This window comes from Arachis hypogaea, chromosome 16, assembly GCF_003086295.3.
Source record: "Arachis hypogaea cultivar Tifrunner chromosome 16, arahy.Tifrunner.gnm2.J5K5, whole genome shotgun sequence".
Classification (NCBI taxonomy): Eukaryota; Viridiplantae; Streptophyta; class Magnoliopsida; order Fabales; family Fabaceae; genus Arachis; species Arachis hypogaea.
In genome coordinates this window covers 102,698,195-102,703,723 of record NC_092051.1, presented here as the reverse complement: position 1 = coordinate 102,703,723, position 5,529 = coordinate 102,698,195, and the positions used below count along the sequence as shown (strand labels likewise).

Below are 5,529 nucleotides of genomic sequence, written 5' to 3'. Positions count from 1 at the left end.
AGGTAAGTAAATTGGAATGTAAACTGAGGAAAATTAAATGATATGAATAAAAACCTTGACTGGGAATTGATTAGTTAGAATCTCTATCATTGATGGAATGATATTTTAGATGGATTTATAATTAACGGTTACTCTGTTTAGTTATCCTTTACTAGGTAAGGAAAAGTCAAACAAGTTGGATTACTAGATCCGTTCACGAGTTACAACCCACTTAGTTCAAGGGATTGACGTTGGTGATAGGATAGCAATTCAACAATTAACCCAATTACAAATTTTCTTTCAATCCTTCCCACTCAAGAGTTCCTTTTCAATCAATTTCCCATCAAGTAATGAAACTACTCACGCATTGTAAATAATAAACCCATAACACATAAAAGGGAATTAAAAGAAGACATGATTATTGGAATTGAAATTGAATTAAAAAGAAATAATCCTTGCATTAAATAATCATAAAAGTATCTGAATAATAAAATTGAACAAAACAAAGAATATGGAAGAATAAAACCAAGTTAAGAAAACAAACTAGAATGATGAAGTCTTGATGAGAAAATAACTCTTCTCAATGTTCCAATGCTAAGACCTATTGAAAATTAAAATTCTCAAAACTAGAGAGAAAAACCTAAGAGAGTGAAAAACTAGATCTAAAACTACTGAATGAATGTGTGTGTTGTTTTTGCATATTCTCTGACTCTAGTCTGCTGTTCCGGGCCGAAAACTGGGCCGAAATAAGGTCCAAAAATCGCCCCCAGCAAATTCTGCAGATTATGCAGATCGCACATGTCACGCGATCGTGTCGTCCATGCGGACGCGTCGCTTGCGCTTTTTCTTCTCCACGCGTTCGCGTCGTCCACGCTACCGCGTCGCTTGCGCTTTCCAATCCGCGCGGCCGCGCAAGCCATGCGGTCGCGTCACTGTGATTTGCGATCCTTCGCGCGGTCACGTGAGCCATGCGACCGCGTCACTTCTCGCTGGTTATCTCCTTAAATTCTTGTGTTCCTTCCATTTTTTGCTAGCTTCCTCTCCAATCTCCATCTCATTCATGCCTTATAAAGCCTGAAACACTTGACACACAGATCACGGCATCGAATGGAATAAAGGAGAATTAAAATTAAATAATTAAAGTCTCTAGGAAGCGATTTTCAAACATGTACTGAATTTAGGAAGGAAATCTAAATGCATGCTAAATTGATGAATAAGTGGGTAAGGATCATGACAAAACCACACAATTAAACACAATATAAACTATAAAATAGTGGTTTATCATCCACCCAAGAGCTGTTTTATGGCTCCTGAGGACTGTAATAAGTGCCTCTTCCTTATCAGGCTTCAAGGAAGAGCTAATAATCACTGGATATGACTCATTTTCACCTAAGAACACATATTTTAGAGAAGGAGGCAAGGGCTTGAGCTCAAGCTTGGGGACTTCTTCCTCCACTTTAGGCATGCTCACCATGTCTTTCTGGGGTGCTGAATCATCAATCTCAAGTAATTCATATTCAGAAAAGAGGATCCAGAATATCATCAAGTACCTCAGCTTCTAGTACCTCTTGAACAAGTGGTTCAACAACATCAATTCTCATACACCCTTCAGAATTAGTAGGGTGTTTGAGGGCTTCAAATACATTAAGGACCACCTGTTCTTCATTGACCCTTAGGGTTAATTCACCTTTTTGCACATCAATCAGAGCTCTACCTGTAGCTAAAAAGGGTCTTCCAAGAATAATAGAGGACTTTTTATCCTCTTCTATATCCAACATAACGAAATCAGCAGGAAAAATAAATGGCCATACTTTCACAAGTAAATCCTCAACAACCCCCACAGAAAATTTAATAGAAAGATCAGCAAGTTGAAGAGAAATACGAGTGAGTTTTACCTCCTCAATTTGGAGCTTTTTCATAAATAAAAGTGGCATGAGATTGATGCTAGCTCTAAGATCACACAAGGCCCTCTGAATAGTGACATCTCCAATGGTGCAAGAAATTACAAAGCTCCCTGGATCCTGCATCTTCTCAGGAAGGTTATATTGAATGATAGCATTGCATTCCTTAGTTAGCACCACTGTCTCTTGTTCCTTCCAATTCCTCTTGTTGGTCAGTAGTTCTTTCATGAATTTAGCATAAAGAGGCATTTGTTCAAGAGCCTCAGCAAAAGGAATGTTAATTTGTAGCTTCTTGAAGACTTCTAAAAATCTAGAAAATTGCTAGTCCTTGGAAGCCTTCTGAAGTCTCTAAGGATATGGCATTTTAGACTTGTACTCAGGAGCCTTTGGCAATGTAGGATGAGTGTCAAGAGAGACTGGAAATAGGTTGTCTGCACGCATAGGAGGGGCTTGCTCGACCTCTTCTTTCTTCTCCTCTAGAGCTTCTTTTTCAACTAGCTCTTCATTGACCTTAGTCTCAGAACCAGCTACTTTACCACTTCTCAATTGGATGGCCTTGCAGTCTTCTCTTGGGTTCACCATTGTATCACCAGAAAATGTACTTGGAGGTCTCTTAGGTATTTGCTTGCTCAACTGGCCTATTTGTACCTCCAAATTTCTAATGGAAGTTCTAGTTTTTTGCATAAAACTATTCATTAATGCTTCCCAATAAGTGTTCTTCTGGGGCTAAGAATTTGCCTGCTGAGATGGTTGTTGTTGATGAGACTGAAAATGGAAATTATTCTGATTGTTCTGCTGAAAACCGCTCTGAGAATTATTGTTAAAATTCTGTGATCTTTGAGGTTGCTCTCTCTACCCAAAATTTGGGTGATTTCTCCACCCCTGATTATAGGTCTTAGAGTATGGATCATTATTGGGGTTTCTAGGAGCATTCCCCATGTAATTGACATGTTCAGAAGAAGTTTGAGCATAATCATAATTCTCATCTGGCATAGAGCTACCAGTCATGTCATAAGGGGCCTCTTGTGGTGCAGTCTGAGTGTTGACAGCTGAAACCTGCATCCCACTCAATTGTTGAGTGAGCAAATTCATCTGCTGAGACAAAATTTTGTTCTGAGAAACAAGAGCATCAAAAGCTTCTGCTTCCATAACGCTTCTAAGGAGTCCCAGAGTTCACAGGATTCCTGTTAGATGAATATAAGTATTGGTTGTTAGCAACCAACTCAATAAGCTCAGTAGTCTCCTCTGGTGTCTTCTTCATGTGCAATAAACTACCTGCAGAATTATCTAAACACATCTTGGGCATTTTATATAAGCCCTCATAAAAGATATCAAGCTGAATCCACTTAGAAAGCATGTCCGGAGGGCATTGCCTAGTCAGTAGCTTGAATCTCTCCCAGGCTTCATAAAGTGTCTCACCATCCTTCTGTCTGAAGGTCTGAACCTCCACCCTTAGCTTAGTCAGCTTTTGTGGTGGAAAAAATTTAGTCAGAAATCTAGTGACCACCTTATCCCAAGTATCCAGACTCTCCTTGGGTTGAGAATCTAACCACAGCTTTGCTCTATCCCTCACAGTAAATGGGAAGAGCATGAGTTTGTATACCTCAGGATTCACTCTATTGGTCTTCACAGTATCACAAATTTGCAAGAAATTAGAAATAAATTGATTTGGGTCTTCATGAGGAAGTCCATGATACTGGCAATTTTGTTGCACAAGAGTGACTAGCTGACGCTTCAGTTCAAAATTGTTTGCAGCTATAGGAGGCACCACAATGCTTTTTCCATAGAGATCTGCATTAGGGTAGTGTATGAGCCAAGCACTCTTCTAGGTTTCTCATTCTTATTCAGATTTGCTAAATTGGCATTCGCAGCATGATTTTAATCCATGGTGGACTCTGCAGCTTCCCTTTCAAGAGTTCCACTCAGATTTTTACTAGCCTTGTAAAGTCTAGCTTATTGCAAACCCTGCCTCAAATTCTTTTCAGGTTCAGGATCAAAATCTATAAGAGGTTCTTTGTCCCTCTTCCTGCTCATAAACAGACAAAAGACAATAAAAATGGGATTCTCTACGTCATAGTGTAGAGAATTCCCAGTGAGATAACCTGTGTAAAGAAATAAAATAAAAATACTAAATAAACTAGGCTATAAAATTCAAAAATTGTAAGTAAAATTAGGACAAAAATTTCGAAATTATTAAGAAAAATAAATAGGAAAAATTAAAATAAAAATAACTAGGGAACACCAAACTTAATTTCAGAAATTATGGAAAAATAATAGCTAAAACTTTCGTAAATTAAAGTGTAAAATTAAATAAAATTAAAGCTAAAGCGCCTAATCTAAGCAATCAAACAACTAATAGTTGTCAATCACCGTCAATCCCCGGCAACGGCGCCAAAAACTTGGTGCGGAATTTAAAGTCGACAAACTAACTGGCAAGTGTACCAGGTCGTACCAAGTAGTACCTCAAGTGAATGAGGGTCGATCCCACGAAGATTGATGGATCAAGCAATAATGATTGAGTGATTGGCTTAGTCAGACAAACAAAAAATGGTGTTTTGAGAGTTGAAAAGCATTAACAGTAAATCAGTGAATCAGAAAAAAAGCAGTAAATTGAGGTGAATAATATACGGAGAAAAAGTTAAGGTTTCAGAGATATCTATCTTCCGGATTGACTTTTCTTATTAACTATTTTAATCATGCAAGATTCAATTCATGGCAAACTGTATGTGACTAAACCCTAATTCCTTAGACCATTTTAGTCTCCTCCAACCTTCATCAACTGCCAATTTCTTGGTCACTTAATTCCCATTAGAGGGTGAAGTTTAATTATAGTTTATATGCCACAGAAACCCTAATTACCTAAATATAAGAGGATTATATGTCACGTATCCCGTTAAGTACAGATAATTAGAAGTTTAGGAGAAATTATTTTCAAGTTGTTGTTCAAGTAAAGAGCTTTTCCAAGTTATACAGGAACTCAATTAGAACAAGGGTCATACTTTCGTTCCACCCAAATTCATAAGATAAAGAATGAAAATAATTTTTGAAATAAAAATCAGTACATGAATTAAAATAGAAAAATAATAGTATCAATCCATACAATAGACAGAGCTCCTAACCTTAACAGTGGAGGTTTAGCTTGTAACACCCTAACTACCAAAGCTCACGCTTCCGGCTGCGCGACTCTGATAGCTCGGACATTACGACGACACTTATACTAATTAATACTAAAATATGAGCCTGTTTAAAACTTTAAATCGCAATGCCGCTCCCAAAAATACTTTCGTTCGATAACGTACATCCATAAATACCATACAACTTACAACAACTCATAAGGAGTACATCCATATTTATACATAAACATATATATAAATAATATTACAAGCAATAATCAATAAAATTCCTATCCCACTTACAGATTATATCAAGATAAGGGCGAGGGTACAATAAACCATAACTAAAACAATACAGAGTATCACAACAATAATTAAATAAGCTCTTCGTAACTTCTGCGCCCATATCCTGAAAGGGGAAAAATGTAGGGGGTGAGAACATCATCCTCGAAAGGGTTCTCAGTAGAGGGTTTTTGGGAATTACTGTAATAGGATACATGAAGATAAACCGCACCAGGGATTAATAACCGTCTTAT

General features: G+C 37.5%; 1 non-coding gene across 1 annotated transcript; it reads left to right on the top strand.

Annotated features, from left to right (window-relative positions):
* Positions 1-3,231: 3,231 nt before the first annotated feature.
* On the top strand, positions 3,232-3,339 carry LOC112761228 (small nucleolar RNA R71). Its single transcript, XR_003181633.1, has one exon. It is a non-coding gene; the product is annotated as a small nucleolar RNA R71 (small nucleolar RNA).
* Positions 3,340-5,529: the final 2,190 nt, after the last annotated feature.